This window comes from Salmo salar, chromosome 03 (assembly GCF_965601325.2).
Source record: "Salmo salar chromosome 03, fSalSal1, whole genome shotgun sequence".
NCBI lineage: Eukaryota > Metazoa > Chordata > Actinopteri > Salmoniformes > Salmonidae > Salmo > Salmo salar.
Window position 1 is genome coordinate 27,870,902 of NC_138293.1, and position 20,261 is coordinate 27,891,162.

The 20,261-nt window shown below is 40.6% G+C and overlaps 1 protein-coding gene across 1 annotated transcript in view; it reads right to left on the minus strand.

The window, feature by feature from the left end:
• Positions 1-15,423, minus strand: part of LOC106599307 (catenin delta-2) — a 103,844-nt gene extending 88,421 nt beyond the window's left edge. Inside the window, exon 1 of the mRNA XM_014190470.3 lies at positions 15,157-15,423. The gene's annotated coding sequence lies outside the window, so the exon portion shown is untranslated. The remainder of the gene's footprint in view (positions 1-15,156) is intronic.
• Between the last annotated feature and the right edge of the window lie 4,838 nt (positions 15,424-20,261).

The following is a 20,261-nucleotide window of genomic DNA, read 5'->3' on the forward strand; positions in this document are numbered from 1 at the left end:
GGGAAAGTCGACCGCAGCCTTGGAAGCAGACAAGAGCTAGACTATTCTGGGATGCTGCCAAGCAACAAGCCCTGCTGGACACTGCTAACATGGCTGACCAGAATCCTTCCCTTGTCATCCATTTTAGTGTTCCTCTCTCCTGCTCGGTCTCACTCCCACCCCTTTCTCTCTCTCTCTCTCCCTTGACCTAGTTCAGTGCTTCCTCATCTCTCTTCCAGTCTGTGAGTTCTAAACACTGGCCGCTTATCTGACAGAATGTCTTCTCTTGCCACTGTTTCCTCCCTCCTGGGTCACCACACCTAATGTCATCCTCATCTTTCATTAGCGTGGACCTCTGCCTCAGTGAAATACTAGCATGATAAATGAATTTGCATTCAGTGCTACACAAGGATATTCATAGCAAGGGCTTTTAGAATTAAAGTAGGATTATCCTAATTGACTTATTTGTCATAAATAGTGAAAACAAAATAAATTCTATGTCCCCACCAGACGTTCTATTTTACCATCTGTGCAGACAGAATGGGTTGTAAGGAAACATGAAAATGGATTATACTGTAAGTTAATATGTCAACATACCCCCCAGGGCTGGGAATTGCCAGGGACTTCACAATAGATATTATCAAAATACTTACGTGCCAATACGATATGTATTGTGGTTGTCATAATTCTACACGTCTTGCGATTTGATACTGATTTTTATGTGATTCCATGGTCTAAACATATTGCTCACCATATGTCTGCTGCAGAGGGACAAGAGAGAGCCATGAGAACTAGTTTTGATCAGTCATGGAAATAAAAAAAGTGTGGAAAACAAATTGGCTCCCTATTTAAAAAGAATTTGGAAACAAGATGGAGTTTTGGTGCAGGTACAGACAACTAGCACAAAAATAATATTGCGATATTGTCAATATAATATCTTCAAAAATAATATCCCGATATGTAACTGTATCGATTTTGTTCCCCATCACTAATACCCCCTCTAAGCATCGAACGCCTTTTAAATTAGGAAGCTGCAGCCATTTCTAGGTCAAACTTCCAGCCTGTGACCAGTCCTAAGTATTGACTAGTACAAATCAGCTTTACCAGTAGCAGTCCAGCAAAATCTGTGCCAGTACATAGAGACAGGAAGTGAGGGTATGGATGAATTAAGCCTATATTTTGATGTTGTAAGTAATCTTAAGATATCCATCTGCCTCTGATACTATCCGTAATTAAACATTGAGAATAAACATAATAGCTTTACACAGTCCAAGACAAACAATGCTTTGTTTAAAGGCATCTGCATATCTGTACACAATGTATAGTCATCACAATATTGTTGTCTGACTCATTCCATTTACATTACTGTTCGCAGACTTCTTTCTGCACAAAGTAAAGCAGCATTGATTGTAAGTTCCAAAGATATCAGTCCAAGCCAGACGACGTACAATCGACAATGTATCTCCGTTAATACAAAGCGAACAAAAATGAAGTCCTATTCCCACTGCTTCTGACCGAAAAAAATCCAAACTTAACCAACTCTGTACGTGACCACAAAGGAATGTATGTTTATGGAGTGTATTTGATGAAGTGTCCCCTGTTGTCTCATTAAAACTTTGTGCAACATTTATTTTGCATTGGTAGTCATCTGTGGATCTGTCTAGACACTTTCCCTTCACTTAATATTTTAAATACAGACTTCCGACATAAAGAGTCTATCACAAGTTCATTACCATCAAAAGGCTCCTGTCAAGATGTTAAAGGAGACCCATCTAAGTAAAAAAAAAAAAATGTCTGTTTAGTAATGGGCTGCTTAACCTTACACCAGGTACGCAATATTGATTCACATTTTGTATTCTCAATGTTACTTGAGGATGGTTTTGGCAACTATAAGAATACACTCTGGGCTTTTAACCATGACAAATGTGCATTATTCATGGTAATAGCCAAGGAATACACTCGCTAAAAGTGCCAGAGAGAATTGGTGCTGGCTTTCTGCTTTTTTGCCCAGCATAATATGTATGATGCATGCCCTCGATGAGAGAGGAAAGCAATTGCCTGAGAGAATCCTACAGTATAGTCAGTAACTGCAGAGGCTGCAGGCGGGAGATGCTGGGGAATGCAGAAACCACTGACAGGTTATCAGTCTTCAGGTGCAGAGTGCAAAATGCGGCATAATTTTTTATAATCCCATAACGCCTTGAACAATAAAGACCTCTGAAATTGTCAAACTTTCCCTGCATGACATTTGAGAAGATACAATTCTTGCAGAATAGCAATTCCGTATTATGCATTGTTGTGATAAAGACCTCTGGGTGCAATCGAGTGTAATATTATCAGGTTGGCAAAAATATCTGAGAGGGAAGCCATTTGAGGCTATTGATTAAAGCTCTCTGGGCAGTATCATGCCATTATGATGGCTTTGAAGCCATCTGCAGATTTAGACACACCAGTGGCTACAGGTAGACAGCAGGTAAGAAGGCCTTCTTTTAAAAAAAAATATTCTACCTCTGAATTTTTATGCTCTAACCTTCACAGCTTTTATATTGTAATACATTTATGAAACCACTGTTGGACATGCAGAGATGTCCATGGTAACATCAATTCTAAATCTACAGTAAGTAGTGGCCATGGGGCTTCACCCCAGTGACAAGCTGGAGAGACAGTACACTTGACATCTCTACTGTAGTACACCAGTCTGTAGGGCCTAGCTGTCAGCCTACAAATCCTTTCTACCCTCCATCACTGACTTGACAGAATTGGGTGGTAGCTGAGAGCAAGACACGGTTTCCAACCATATTAATTCACTCACACAACAAACAATATGAGATCTGTGATCACCTTGAGAAATGCAGGCAGGAAGCAGGAAAGTAGCATTTCTAAAGTATTTGGGTCGATGGAGTTAAACTGGCCCTGGCTAGCAGTAATGACATTGGGGGAGCCGCTGTACTTCCCAGGAAGTTGGTCGGGAGACTTTTCCTACACGCCTCAAGTCTGTTCAGACGAGGGAGGGGGGAAAAACTGCAGATATTCTGGCAGAAAAGAATAGCTAGGCATGGCACACTCAACAACCCCTTCAACTTTTTTTTTTATCCCAATCTCTGGTTTGGGACACCTGTCAACAGTGAGAATTGCAGTCCAATTACATCCCATTAAGACACAGACTGTTCCCTCCGGAGTTAACACTAATGTATTTTTCCGCTAACCAAAGACTCACCTCAGCACATTTTGTTAGACCGTTGGGATCTCAGTGTTTGAATAAACAAAAAGGGGGATGGTTTGTTGCAATGTATTGTCTGCAAGCGTCCACTTCAGATGGAGAGTATGGCCTGCTGTGTAGCGATGCCCTCTGACACTTAATAATTGGGCGGGAACATGAATATAGAATTGATGTAGGGTTGTTGCGGTGTGAAATGAGAACTTGAAGCATACTGTATCTCAATTAGCACTATAGGGGACAGAAAAATACAAATTCACAACTGACGACCAGGATACTAATGAGACCCACTGACATTAGTATCATGTTCCTGTGACGGACCAGGTATAAGTCCTTGACCATAGTCTGTCGTTTGGCTTCTAACGGAAAATATTAACCTCTGATGAAAATGCGCTATACACATTTTTACATGAGGAGGTTCCATGATAACAAGCTGCCACAATAGTCTACATGTTGATAGGTTAGGTTTATAAAGATTTAGGCAAACTTACTAACATGATAGGCCTCCAATGCCCAAAATGTGGTGATGTCTTCTCTGGGTTGATGACATTTAATGTCAACAACCCAGAGAAGACATCAGCACAAGAAGGGCCGGCTCTAGCCTTTGGGGGGCCCTAAGTGAGATTTGATTGGAAGTTTTAAAGTACATTTCCTGCAATTCTACACATTCTGCAATGGGACCAAGATAAGTTTTTTAAAGCAAGTTTTCTGCAGTTCTACACATTTTGCCATGGGACGGAAATAACGTTTTGCAATTTAAGAACACATTTCATGCAATTCTACACATTTTTCCATGAGGCAGAGAGATATTTTTGCAGTTTTAAAGCTGATTTCCTGTAATTCTCCCTCTTTTGCCATGGGGTGGAGATTTTTTTCTTTAGTTTTAAAGCTAATTTCCTGCAATTCTACACATTTTGTCAAGACTTATGCAATGTTAATAATATCTGTGTGAGAGTGACTAACAAAATCAATGGAGATCCCCTGGAGGTCAGGGTTCCTGGGCACGTGCCCTGCGTGCCTGGTCAGTATTCAGCCATGATTACTACAAATTTAGATAACTGGCTAGACTAACTTACCAATCTAAAAACTATTGTCTGACATGACTAATTGAGTGACTGTCAGTCACTGCTGATGCACAACAAACTTTTGAACTTGCACATTGTATATTCTACTATTCTAACTATCAACAGTAAATTGAGACCCTGACTGAGTTCCTAAAAAACAACAAACAACTATGTTTTTGGGTCGGGTGCCCCCTAGCGGCCGGGGCCCTAGGCGACCACTTACGTTGCTTATGCCTGGAGCCGGCCCTGAGCACAAGCTGAGGCAATGAACGAGCTCCTGCAATAATGTTCTCAAAGGATGGCTGAGCGTGACACAAATGATAAAGTGTAATTATGTGGGGCTTGCTGTGATAAAACAAGCCCCAGCGCATTATTAACATTTTCTCTTACAAACTCTGTACTGATTAGGTTGGAGTGCATTTTGTTTTCCCTCAATAGAATGCCAGTGTCTGCTATGTTTTATTGACAGGCTAATTTCATTAAACAAACACCACATTTTAAATGTAACAACACAATCATACAGATGTAGGATCTTAATTTGAGCCAGTTTGCTAGAGTAGGAAAATAATCCTGCAGCAACAGGAAATGTGGATTATAATTAATTACATTTTTTTGTAGGGTTTAATCATTTTTTTCGCAAGGGAAAATCAAGTCTGAAATTTCAAAGTGGTATTGACAAACTTCAGAAGCCTTTTTAAACCACAATAAGCTACACGTTTTACATTTTCAATTCTTCTGCATAATTTTTTACGATATTATATCGATATTTTTACATTTTAGTCATTTAGCAGATGCTCTTATCCAGAGCGACTTACAGTAGTGAATGCATACATTTCATAAATTTTTCTCTGTACTGGTCCCCCGTGGGAATCGAACCCACAACCCTGGCGTTGCAAACACCATGCTCTACCAACTGAGCCACACGGGACGACTGAGCCACATACTCCTGAGCCACATACTACTAAATATTGATTAGTAAAATATATATACTTTAAGTTTTGCTAGGTAGCGTTAGCTAGCAGTAGTTAGATGTACCTGCACCAAAAACTCTTGTATTTCTCCTTCTCAAGCTTGTTCTCCATCTTCTTTTTTTAAATGGTGAGCCAACATGTTTTCAGCACTGACTGATCCAAAAAAAATTCTCATGGCTATTTCTTGTCCCTCTGCAACAGACATGGTGAGCAATGTGTTTGGAACATAGAATTCGCAATAAAATCGTAGTAACGAATCCCAATACATTAAGAATCACAATACATATCATATCGGCACCTAAGTATTGTAATAATATCGTATTGCAATTCCCAGCCCTAGCAACAGGGTGATCAAATTAAGATCCAACATCTGTAATAGATAAGCTAGCTGGCATTGCCAAACAATTAAATCAATCTCTTCATACTTCAATCAAAATACTTCCTGTTTCTTTAATTTACCACCTTGATCATTATTTAATCTTTATTTAGGCAGGGAGTCCCATTGAGACCAAGGTCTCTTTTTGACCACAGCAGCAATTACACAATAAAAGTGAGACACACAGATAATACAATCTAATAACAATTTGGTGTTATGTAATGTAGCATTAATGTGCCCAATATTTATTGTGTATTCTGTATGACCCCAAAAATGACTTCACTCCATCTCAATCAGTTAGGCATTCAAGCTGCTATGACAGTCCCATTATGATAGTGTGCTCTAGTGCATCATGTGTGGTTTGCACCTGATGTCATGCATTTAATGTGAGTTCCTGTAAATACTGTGTTCTCCAGTGATGATGAGGCCGGAGGGTTAGCTAGTGCTTCAAGGCTTTTAACCGCATGACTTACTGTACTACTACTACTGCCACTACTACTGCTACTATGAACCAAACCAACCCTTGGCTATGTTGAGATTGAGGCAGTCAAGGGCTTAATCGTCCAATGTGAGGTTGGGGCTGTGAAGCCAGTAGTATAGCTACAGGAGCTGCATGGCCTGGTTGTTTTTCCATCCCAAGGCATCAGCCTCACTGGTGAATGTTGACTTTACATGTGACTGCGGTGGCAGCAGAGTCCCTACTAGCCTAGTGAGTAAACCTACCTCACACACAGCCACTGACATTTTCAATATCTGCACCAAGGCACGATAACAGAAGAATACCCAATCAGCATCCATTACATTGGTTGGATGTCTTACTAAAGAGGATATGCATTGTAACCCATATCAACCCTCTAGCGTAAACATAATTTTTATAGGACATTATTAGAGGACATTACACCACCATGCCTATCTATCTGCATGTTAAGATAATATGATCATTGACATGGTTGCGCCATCTGCATAATTGGTTGTAGTGAATGTTACCAGAGGTGACCCCTGCTGGTCATCTGATGACATGACAGAAGGGAATAAAGGAGAGGACCTCGGCGTGGGGGAGGAGAGGAGGAAGTACAAAGCTTCTCACATCCCTGTGGCATCATCCACAGCATTGCCACATCCGCACACACAGTCCATCCATGCACTGCACTATACAGTGAATAAATTGACCTTGAAGCAGGGACACATTTCAAAATCCACCCTGTTTGTTATTGATGGATATGCAGCTCAATACCAAAGTCAATCTGCTGATCGGTTCTGTGCTACGGGCATGACACTGTTACATCTGTGTAACATGATGGCTATGAATGTTTCCTTTGACATGTAGCATAAAACAGCCCCTTCTCTCAAAGCAGTACCACAGCCAACCAATGTTGATGTGCTATTTGTGGGCTGGGTGTCATAAAGTAAAAGGACAGCGACATCTGTATTTGTGGAGCTGGGAAGACATCTAGACCCAAAGACACCGTCCCACTATTACACACCGTCCCACTAAAATGAGCTGTCATTAAAAGTGAGTCTTAATTATAATAATAGGTCTAACCTTGTCTCAGGACCATCTGCTACTGTTGATCTAAATAAGATCTAAAAATATCATCAACATCATGAATTATGCATTTAGATCTACTGAGTAAGCACGAGTTTTGCTGAGTGACTTCATCACACAAATGATTCAAAAAGGTAGTGATCACAGAGTAAAGACCTGGGCTAAATGGGTGTAACTGCCACCCTGCCACCCAGCTATTGATGTTACAGTACATGGCTTGGCTGTTCCAAGTGGAACATCAGGATTGAGACCGCCTGAGGTTGTGCTGCTAACATACTACAGCTTGACAGGTAAAACATTCGATTTCAAGACTTCAGATGTAGAATGGAATTGAAAGAAATCTGAATCAACAACAAACCAGTGTTTTTCCACTGATATTCTCAGTAGCACAATTTTGCTTGCCAGTACAGTACATCCATAATACATCAGATTTACTTTTGAAGGCCTGCAGTAGAGATGACATAACTAAATCATTATCTGTGTTAGCATCAAAGTATCAAACTACACTATGGCACTGTTCTCACATATGTACCATATACTGGATTTTCCTCATGAACAACAAAAGAAGTGGTGATGACATGAAAGATGGATGGAGGTCAGTATAAAGAGAAATCACACATCAGAAAGATCTGAAAAAGTAATGCTTCCTTTCAAACAACTACAGAGGAAAAAGTAGCTTACAGATATTCTGCATGTAATAACAGTAGCTAGTTGTAATAGTACTTATGGTAGTAGGCCTAATGGAAGATGCAGTGAGTTGGGTATTCTCCTGTTCTTAGTTTTTTTAACTTAACAAATGAAAAAATTATGTCAAATGATGACAAACATGCCCTGGAGTAGGTGTGGTCCATAAATCTAAATATAGAGCGCAGGAGCACTGCTGTCTCTCACATTTCATGTGTCAGAGGATTTTATCATCACAAGTGAAAATGTTCACTGAGCACAGCATGTCTCTCCTGACTTGAATCTGAAAATCCAGAACATTTGGAGCGCTAAGCTATATCCGTCCCTGCCCATCCACGGGTAGCTGAATTGGTGAAATGATATGTGAAAAGAAGATGACTGGCTTATCCTCAGGCAAATGTAAACCGGCCAGATATAGGCTACTGAGTTATATCTGCACAACTCAAGACCGCCTTATCCAGCTGAGCCAAAGCCAAAGCATTAGGTCTGGGCGCTAATACGAGTCTTCAGGTCTCAGGCAAGGTTACTTATCACACAAGTATAGTTTGCCAAACCAACTCCTCTATGTACATGAGGTAAGTAGCATAAGAGATTATTTCTCAGTATACCAGCTACAGTTGAAGTCGTAAGTTTACATACACCTTAGCCAAATACATTTAAACTCAGTTTTTCACAATTCCTGACATTTAATCCTTGTAAAAATTCCCTGTATTAGGTCAGTTAGGATCACCACTTTATTTTTAAGAAAGTGAAATGTCAGAATAATAGTAGCAAGAATGATTTATTTCAGCTTTTATTTCTTTCATCACATTCCCAGTGGGTCAGAGGTTTACATGCACTCAATTAGTATTTGGTAGCATTGCCTTTAAATTGTTTAACTTGGGTCAAACATTTCAGGTAGCTTTCCACAAGCTTCCCACAATAAGTTGGGTGAATTTTGGCCCATTCCTCCTGACAGAGCTGGTGAAACTGAGTCAGGTTTGTAGGCCTCCTTGCTCGCACAACCTTTTTCAGTTCTGCCCACACATTTTCTATAGGATTGAGGTCAGGGCTTTGTGATGGCCCCTCCAATACCTTGACTTTGTTGTCCTTGAGCCATTTTGACACAACTTTGGAAGCATGCTTGGGGTCATTGTCCATTTGGAAGACCCATTTGCGACCAAGCTTTAACTTCCTGACTGATGTCTTGAGATGTTGCTTCAATATATCCACATAATTCTCCTTCCTCATGATGCCATCTAGTTTGTGAAGTGCACCAGTCCCTCCTGCAGCAAAGCACCCCCACAACATGATGTTGCCACCTCTGTGCTTCACGGTTGGGATGGTGTTCTTCGGCTTGCAAGCATCCCCCTTTTTCCTCCAAACATAACGATGGTCATTATGGTCAAACAGTTCTATTTTTGTTTCATCAGACCAGATGACATTTCTCCAAAAGTACGATCTTTGTCCCCATGTGCAGTTGCAAACCGTAGTCTGGTTTTTTTAATGGCGGTTTTGGAGCAGTGGCTTCTTCCTTGCTGAGCAGCCTTTCAAGTTATGTCGATATAAGACTCGTTTGACTGTGGATATAGATACTTTTGTACCTGTTTCCTCCAGCATCTTCACAAGTTCCTTTGCTGTTGTTCTGGGATTGATTTGCACTTTTCACACCAAAGTACGTTCATCTCTAGGAGACAGAACGCGTCTCCTTCCTGAGCGATATGATGGCTGCGTGGTCCCATGGTGTTTATACTTGCGTACTATTCTTTGTACAGATTGAACGTGGTACCTTCAGGCGTTTGGAAATTACTCCCAAGGATGAATCAGGCTTGTGGAGGTCTACACATGATTTTCTGAGGTTTTGGCTGATATCTTTTGATTTTCCCATGATGTCAAGCAAAGAGGCACTGGGTTTGAAGGTTGGCCTTGAAATACATCCACAGGTACACCTCCAATTGACTCAAATGTTGTCAATTAGCCTATCAGAAGCTTCTAAAGCCATGACATCATTTCCTGGAATTTCCAAGCTGTTTAAAGGCACAGTCAACTTAGCGTATGTAAACTTCTGACCCACTGGAATTGTGATACAGTGAATTAGTGAAATAATCTGTCAGTAAACAATTGTTGGAAGAATTACTTGTGTCAAGCACAAAGTAGATGTCCTAACCGACTTGCCAAAACTATAGTTTGTTAACAAGACATTTGTGGAGTGGTTGAAATACGAGTTTTAATGACTCCAACCTAAGTGTATGTAAACTTCCAACTTCAACTGTATATGTTGTCTGCAGTTACTTTATCTTTACTCTACATACCTTATCCCTAGCTAGCCTTCATTATGTATCTCAACAGCGATATAAAACACAAATATAACTTTACCCTGTTATGTCCCTAGTGTGATGAATGTTTTCTGATTTTCTTTTCAGCATCTTAGTAAACATCAAAGCTGATTAAACTGAAATGTGTAAATCCCTGTAGGATTGACAACACTTGTTTTTAAAAGATTATTCTCCACAATAACAACACAAATATTAATGAGATTAAAAAACATCATGTTAGAATAGAAGTACAACTTAATTTCTCTATTGCGTATTTGAAGAATCCTTCCACTGTACTCCACTAATTATAAGCACTATAGTCTGGGTTTCTAATGCTATAATGTTCAGCCTCGTGTAGAAATATGTGGTGAAAATAAAGTGGGAAGATTAGTCCGTGTCAGAGCAGCCTTTGGAGAGGGAGGCTAATGAAAAGAGAGGTTTTAAGTCCAAACAATGGCTGAAGTCATCTTTGATATTCACAGACCTGACTGCACTTCATACTGGGAGACAGAGACAGACACACAGAGACTGAGAAGAGAACCGGGGAGGGAGAGAGAAGAGAACCAGGGAGGGAGAGAGAAGAGAACCGGGGAGGGAGAGAGAAGAGAACCGGGGAGGGAGAGAGAAGAGAACCGGGGAGGGAGAGAGAAGAGAACCGAGGAGGGAGAGAGAAGAGAACCAGGGAGGGAGAGAGAAGAGAACCGGGGAGGGAGAGAGAAGAGAACCGGGGAGGGAGAGAGAAGAGAACCGGGGAGGGAGAGAGAAGAGAACCGGGGAGGGAGAGAGAAGAGAACCAGGAAGGGAGAGAGAAGAGAACCAGAGAGGGAGAGAGAAGAGAACCAGGAAGGGAGAGAGAAGAGAACCGGGGAGGGAGAGAGAATAGAACCGGGGAGGGAGAGAGAAGAGAACCGGGGAGGGAGAGAGAATAGAACCGGGGAGGGAGAGAGAAGAGAACCGGGGAGGGAGAGAGAAGAGAACCGGGGAGGGAGAGAGAAGAGAACCGGGGAGGGAGAGAGAAGAGAACCGGGGAGGGAGAGAGAAGAGAACCGGGGAGGGAGAGAGAAGAGAACCGGGGAGGGAGAGAGAAGAGAAACCGGGGAGGGAGAGAGAAGAGAACCAGGAAGACAATAAGAGACCCCCAGCCCTTACCTCCCCTCCCTTCCCCTAACACACTATGTTCCTCCAACAATCCAAACTGAGATAAATGTATAATTAAATAAGGAGAGGAAACAAGACGGGGACAGAGTGAAAAGGAATAGTGTTCTAAAGGGTGATCAGTAATAAATAACTGAGTCGAACCGTGGTTGTAATTTTCCACTTCACAACTCAAGTGACTTAAGGACAGCATTATGGTAAAACTAATTACAACAGTGAGCTAAAGGGAAGCGTGGCTAAAGGGTGGCCCTGACCTCAAATACAGGGCAATAGTAATCACAGTCTCTTTCAATCCATAATAGACGGTTCATTAGGCTAAATCTACTACAACTGACACAAACAGCCAAAAGCCATCATGGCAACAACTTGGCAACCATTAAAAGGTATTGATTGATTTGGAAAGCGATAAAGTGTGGCTTTGGCTGTATTTACACAGTCAGCCCAATTCTGGTCTTTTTCCCACTAATTGGTCTGCTGACCAATCAAATCAGCTCTGAAAAAAATCTGACGTGAAAAGCTCTGATGTGATTCGTCAAAAGACCAATTAGTTGGAAAAGAATCTGAATTGGGCTGCCTATGTAGACGCAGCCTTTGAGGCATAGGCCTATGCCCAGTGGGCTAACAGAAAAATCTACACTCCCTACGTATTTATTTGGACAGTGAAGCTAAAACTTTTAATTTGTCTCTATACTCCAGCATTTTGGATTTGAGATCAAATGTTTCATATGAGGCAACAGCACACAATGCAACTTTTTATTTTAAGGTATTTTCATACGTATCTGTTTTATCGTTTAGAAATGAAAGCACTTTATGTATCTAGTCCACGTATTTGAATGTATTTTGACAAATTCACTTATTTGTATTGGAGTAGTGAAAAGGTTAGCATTTGGTCCGATATTCCTAGCACGCAATGACTCTACAAGCTTGTTGGATGAATTTGAAGTTTATTTTGGTTGTGTTTCATATTATTTTGTGCCAAATAGGAATGAATGGTAAATTATGTATTGTGTCTTTTTGGAATCACTTTTATTGTAAATAAGAAACATCTACATTAATGTGGATGCTACCACGATTACGGATAATCATGAATGAATTGTGAATAATGATGAGTGAGAAAGTTAGAGGTACAAAGATCAACACGTTTGTAGTCACAAGCTTGGTGTAATCATTGTGTGCTAGGAATATGGGACCAAATACTACACTTTTGACTACTTTAATACACATAAGTGAATTTGTCAAAATACTTATCACATAGTCAAATAGGAGGACTAGATACACAGTGCTTTCATTTCTAAATAGTAAAACAGATATGTATGAAAATAACCTCAAATAAAAGGTGACATTCTGTACTGTCGCCTCAGTGAAACATTTTATCTTAAATCCAAAATGCTGGAGTATAGAGACAAATTAAAAGTTTTAGCTTCACTGTCCAAATAAATGCGTAGGGGAGTGTATGTGTGTCACAATCTCTTATTAACAATCTTTGAGATACATCCCAGTCTGCCATTTACATTGAGAACGCTGCAGACCAAAATACTTACTTATTAATTTGATTGAAAATGTGTCACTGTCTGTCTCTCATAACTGACAAATTGTAGTGCATGACAAATGGTATTTCAGAAAAATCTACTTCAATCAAAATTCCTCCAGCACCTATGATGCATTGGTTCCTCTAGTCAGTGCAAGATTTTCTTTGGAGTTTCAATTAGCCTTCACAGATAGGGCCAGCCAGCAACACCACTAATCAGCAGTAAAACAGATTATTCAACAACAACAAAAATGTTATTTTACTAGGCAAGTCAGTTAAGAACAAATTCTTACAAATAATGACAGCCTAGGAACAGTGGGTTAACGGCCTTGTTCAGGGGCAGAACAACAGATTTTTACCTTGTCAGCTCAGGGATTCGATCTAGCAACCTTTCGGTTACTGGCCCAACACTCTGACCACTAGGCTACCTGCCGCCTATGAACATATAGGCTAAATGACTGAAAAGCACTGGTTACTAATAACACAAACTATCTTTTTTATTACCAATGCTAATGTGGTCCATTTCGTGCAGCACTTAAATATTTAATGATAATAACAGCATTCTGCTAGTTTGAAATGTTAGATTTTTTTTTGTACTACTACAGCCTTTCATGGAATTGATGACCTAGGCCTATGTCCATTATCTTCCATCAACACAAGGAACTGAGGCTGGGGCGGGGGACTGGGGGCAGGGGGCTGGGACAGACAATGATATCAATCTGCCGCTTTGAAGATTGGAATACAGCAACCTGCACTCAGACGACAACCCATTCAACACATTTCCCTTGAAGAAAAACAACGCTTATCATACAAGCTTATCAGGTCAAACAATGGATGATTCAAATTGATAACAAATTGGGTGACACTGCTTTCAGAACCCTCTCCCAGTCAACTATAAGTGGAATGTTTTCCTTGTATCGAGGACACGTTTGCCCACAGATGAATGGGAAACTTACCATACGACCACCACAACCCCTACCCTTGTGGCTTATATCTCCAACCACTGTCAAAATCATAACACAACCGGAAGTGACCCTTTTTTCTCAATCACTTAACCATTTTAATTATATTTACAAAATGTATCAAATCATCCTGTCCATAATTAAGGCTCCCTCTCTAGTAGGCCTATGTGCAGAACCCATTGGAAAGTCATAGAATAGGCCAAGGCTTCTGTGATCCAGATAGGACCTACTACACTGTATCATTGTTGTTGATGACCCAGTGAGGGCCAATGGTCATTGTGTGGCTCTGGGGAGACAAACATCATATACATCTGACCACAGGATGTGTCCTATTGTATGAAAATAGAAACAATTTATCAGGGCTTATGAGGGTGATTTGTCCATAAAATCTATAGAATTTTGACCATGTGAGTTTCTCATCCCTTTACACACAAACAGGCCTGATGTAGAATATTGAACTATAAATGCCTAGCCTTACCTATAGACCTGGACAACCATTCATTCATTCATTCATTCATTCATTCATTCATTCATTCATTCATTCATTCATTCATTCATTCATTCATTCATTCAATGATGTATATGGTTTCAACATGGCTTATACCTTCAACTTAACATCAATGTTATTATTCCTGATAGAAAAAAACGAGTTTTGGAAACAAGTCTATATTTGTCTATTCTTTAAATATTCATGCCAGACATTGCAGTCAAAACACGATCAAACGCCGAGCATCACATGCAAATAAAATAAAAAAAGGAGGGCAATTTTATATGGAGTTGATCTAACTGAGGCAATGCACCCTATTCAAATAGACAGAAATGATGCAGCTAGGCTACATTTGGTGATGAAAGACCTGCTAGTCATAGAATACCTAATCATGCATAGCCTAGAAACTTAAGAATGAATGAATCTTATTCATTGGTAGTCATCATCTGCTATGAAAATGAGACATTTCATCTCACCTTTCCACCTTTTCTACAGCATTGCAGTACAGACAAAAGAATGACGGTCATCTAATGCGATCTGATGTCGACCAGTATAATCTTATAAATATATCGTTCAAATTTAGGTCAATCAGAAAGTAATAGGGTGTTTTCTCAGAGCATCCCCGCTTTAGCTAGCGAATCATCCTCTAATGGATTCCATTTTCAGTCCACAATCAATGCATGCTATAGCCCACAATAAACCTGAAATATTACACTTTCAGACCCTGCAAAAACATCTGGCAGAGTAACAAAGGGGTGAAAAATGTATGCAAAGGCAAGCCAGAGCTGGCGATTGTTCCTCCCTTCCCGAGACGACTGACAAATGCGTCCTATTTTGTAACTGTTTGGAGTGTATGACAGCTGGAAAAGCAACTGGAAATACATTGCGCTTACTGTAAAATATGCCGGGGAACCGCGTTGTTCTCGACTCCCCTCGATTGGTAACCAAAATTCAAACCATGTAAAATATGTAAAGCATTCCTTACGAATTGTCCGAAAACACACTTTACGCTCGACGTTGGTGTTGCCAGAAAAGACAGCATCCACTGAATGGCCAAGAGAGACCGCTATAGGTACGGGCAGTGTAGGGAGACCCTTTCACTGCGGTGTGCACTGTGCAGCAGAGAAGGCAGCGGCGCTTACTCTCTCCTATGCTCCCCTGTCTTTATCATTCCCCTTGCTGTCAGACAACGTTGTGCAGTTTAGGTACGGGTACAGGCAACGACATCTCCTGGTGATACAAGGATGAGCATCTCTTCTCTCCCCACATTTCAAGCCATCTGTAGCCTAGCCACACAGCCATCAAGCGAATAGGTATCATCTGACATGAGTTTAGTCTTCTCTTCTTAGGCCTACTAGTTTTTACTTTTAGAAAGAAATATTTCCGTATATATTGATACTTTTAATTGAAATTATAAATTGGGGGTCACTTTAGCCCCATATGGGACATCTATTGAACCTATATGGGACTAGGTGTCCATAAATACAATTGGATTGACAAATATATTTCTTACTTTTTTTTAATGTTCTATAAGTAAAACAAATGTCTAAGCATCTATTTTCTTCTCCACTCTTGTAGTCATCCCTCCATTGTCTCAACCTAGTTTAGGTGACATCATCTGTCCTGGGGCCCTTTGGCATAGAGCAGCAACATGACTACTGTACAAACGTGGGCCAGTCGCCACATCACTTCCTCTGAGGCAAAAGGGCACACCACTGAGGCAGACGGCAAGATCAGTCATGTTAAACCATTTGTATTTGGGTCTGGGGGAGTGGATGGATGTTTTGGAGGTTGATCAAAATTTGTACCACCCACTCACAATGTAACCACCTTTGAAATAAACAAATGTGCATTATGTAGAGGTTTGCTATTCCTTCAGCACACACTGTCAAGGTGAAACCACTGAATAGCCCCAAGACACAATTCACATACAGTAGCCTGGAGCGCACATGTTGCACCTGTTTTCCTAAGAAAAATCATTCATATAAAAAAAGGTCAAACAAAAGGTCACGTTACATTCAAACAAAGGTACACATAGCATACAGGGGACGCTTGGTGAAAACAATATCATATTTTAGCATTTTCTGTCACGCTCTAAATGTGCAACATAAATACCAAAGCACATTTTACAGCAAACGATGTTCATCAGTATTGTTGAAGGTACCTATCAAGCCATAACATAATAATTCAACATGGAGGAAGAAGGCAGTCATTCCCTGGCTGCTGCTCATTGTTTTTATCAGTAGTGTGTTATCCTGTCCCTAGGGGTGAATAAGCACACATGAGCTCACTCTCTTCTCTCAGGTATCACACACCATGCACCGCTCTTATAGCCCGACATAATTGCCAGTTGTGATTAAAGAAATGCCTAAATAACATTGTACTGTATGTTGTTCTGGTATGGAAAAAATGCTGCTGAGTTGAAAGGAGATTTGGCAGCAAAGACTCTACCTTTGATTTGTATCTCACTTGAGTTTGCAGTAGCATCATCAGTCACTTAGGATGCATGGGGAGGGTTCAGACAGTGTCAGAGGAGTAACCGCTGATAAACCTTGACAGAGAAACAATAGAGAGACACAGTCAGTGGACTCAGGAGAACAATACACAGTAAGAGAAAAAACGATTTCACGCACACATGCATGCACACACACACACACACACAGACACACACACACACACACACACACACACACACACACACACACACACACACACACACACACACACACACACACACACACACACACACACACACACACACACACACACACATCTAAAGGTTAAATATTCCACCATCCATATCCCATAGCACACAACACGTCAAACAATCCAATCGCTCACAAATGAGCATTGTGCCATAATTGCGTTCCTTGGTGAACCTTAGCAACAGAACAGCCCAGTAGACCATGCATGGGGTGGTGATGTCATGTGAGCCGTGCTCCCCCCTGCGCTAGCCTGGGGGTGCGTTCCACATGGCACGCTATTCCCTAGTGCACTACTTTGACCAGGGACCATAGGGTTCTGGTAAAAAAAAGTCATACACTACATAGGTAATAGGGTGCCATTTTGGACGCAGACCTGGTAGATGAAACCAGGCTGTAATCCCCAGCTGAGCCAGTCTCCCCGGCTCGGAGGCCTTCCCACAGAGACGATAGCAAAGTCTGAGCCCAAGTGCTTCCGTTTTGGATCAATGTCCACTTTCTGGTGGATATAGAAAACTAATTCGCACGTGACCTTGAAGAGAAGATTATAGGATGAAATGCCAGGGATTTAGCCCCCAATGCACATCCTCCCCCAACCCAATCTTACTAAATCTATGAACGAGAGAGAGAGAGAGAGGCACCACAGCTCTATTGCATTGTAGCTCATCCTTTTACACAGGCAGCTTGAGTCACATTCAGAGAAATAAAAACAAAAGCATGTTTTCAAACATTCTGACAAATGTTAATGTATAGCCTCAAAAAGGTGTGCTGTAAATAAAAGATGGACACCGAAGGCGGTTATTGGTATTTTACAGTGGAGCACTGCTATTGTATAGAGTGCTAAACTTAAGTTTCCCATCTCTGGGTTTCCCCAGTGCCCAGCTTGGCAGTAATGTGATGAAAAGCTATAATAAAACCCTACCTTGGTCATAATGTGCTGTACTGAAAAGCTACATGGACAATATGCCACCACCTAGTGGGCCTATTGATTACTGCAGGGATGACTAATTATTATCGCACCACTCATATTATATATATATATATTTTTTTTTTTACTCTAAACCACATTATTTTGATTTCACACCAATATACACTATTTGTTATTTACCATTTACCATTATTTACCATTATTTACCATTAGCCAAATGCATTTAAACTCAGTTTTTCACAATTCCTGACATTTAATCCTAGTAAAAATTCCGTGTTTTAGGTCAGTTAGGATCACCACTTTACTTTAAGAATGTGAAATGTCAGAATAATAGTAGAGAATGATTTATTTCAGCTTGTATTTCTTTCATCATATTCCCAGTGGGTCAGAAGTTTACATACAGTCAATAACTATTTGGTAGCATTGCCTTTAAATTGTTTAACTTGGGTCAAACTTTTCAGATAGCCTTCCACAAGCTTCCCACAATAAGTTGGGTGAATTTTGGCCCATTCCTCCTGACAGAGCTGGTGAAACTGAGTCAGGTTTGTAGGCCTCCTTGCTCGCACAACCTTTTTCAGTTCTGCCCACACATTTTCTATAGGATTGAGGTCAGGGCTTTGTGATCGCCACTCCAATACCTTGACTTTGTTGTCCTTGAGCCATTTTGACACAACTTTGGAAGCATGCTTGGGGTCATTGTCCATTTGGAAGACCCATTTGCGATCAAGCTTTAACTTCCTGACTGATGTCTTGAGATGTTGCTTCAATATATCCACATAATTCTCCTTACTCATGATGCCATCTAGTTTGTGAAGTGCACCAGTCCTTCCTGCAGCAAAGCACCCCACAACATGATGCTGCCACCACCGTGCTTCACGGTTGGGATGGTGTTCTTCAGCTTGCAAGCCTCCCCCTTTTTCATCCAAACATAACGATGGTCATTATAGCCAAACAGTTCTATTTTTGTTTCATCAGACCAGATGACATTTCTCCAAAAAGTACAATCTTTGTCCCCATGTGCAGTTGCAAACCATAGTCTGTCTTTTTAATGGCGGTTTTGTAGCAGTGGCTTCTTCCTTGCTGATCGGCCTTTCAGGTTATGTCGATATAGGACTCGTTTGACTGTGGATATAGATACTTTTGTACCTGTTTCCTCCAGCAACTTCACAAGGTCCTTTGCTGTTGTTCTGGGATTGATTTGCACTTTTTGCACCAAAGTGCGTTCATCTCTAGGAGACAGAGATGAACGCGGTATGACAGCTGCGTGTTCCCATGGTGATTATACTTGCGTAATATTCTTTGGACAGATGAACATGGTACCTTCATGTGTTTGGAAATTGCTCCCAAGGAAGAACCAGACTTGTGGAGGTCTACGATTATTTTTCTGAGGTCTTGGCTGATTTCTTTTGATTTTCCCATGATGTCAAGCAAAGAGGCACTGAATTTGAAGGTAGGCCTTGAAATACATCCACAGGTACACCTCCAATTGACTCAAATTATGTCAATTAGCCTATCAGAAAGCTTCTAACGCCATGACAACATTTCTGGAATTGTCCATGCTGTTTAAAGGCAGAGTCAACTTAGTGTATGTAAACTTCTGACCACTGGAATTGTGATACAGTGAATGATAAGTGAAATAATCTGTCAGTAAACAATTTTTGGAAAATTACTTGTGTCATGCACAAAGTAGATGTCCTAACCGACTTGCCAAAACTATAGTTTGTTAACAAGAAATTTGTGGAGTGGTTGAAAAACGAGTTTTAATGACTCCAACCTAAGTATATGTAAACTTCCAGCTTCAACTGTATGACCATATTAGAGACATATATTTCCCTCAGATTACACAGATCCACAAAGAATTTGAAAACAAACCCGATTTTGATAAACTCCCATATCTACTGGGTGAAATACCACAGTGTGCCATCACAGCAGCAATATGTGTTACCTGTTGCCACAGGAAAGGGCAACCAGTGAAGAACAAACACCATTATAAATACAACCCATATCTATGCTGATTTATTTTCCATTTTGTACTTTAACCATTTGCACATCGTTACAACACTGTATATATACAAAATATGACATTTGTAATGTCTTTATTCTTTTGGAACTTCTGTGGGTGTAATGTTTACTGTTAATATGCAAAAGTTATATAAACAATAAAAATTATCTACTTCACTTGTTTTGGCATTGTTAACATATGTTTCCCATGCCATTAAAGCCCCTTGAATTTAATTGAATAGAGGAGGCAGAACATTCAACAATACGTTTGTTTATGATTCGGCTGTGATGCTCCAAAATCTCATCCCTTTTGTTCGGCCTATCCAATGATCGTGTGGATGTGCGTTAGGTTGCTGTTTATTGGTCA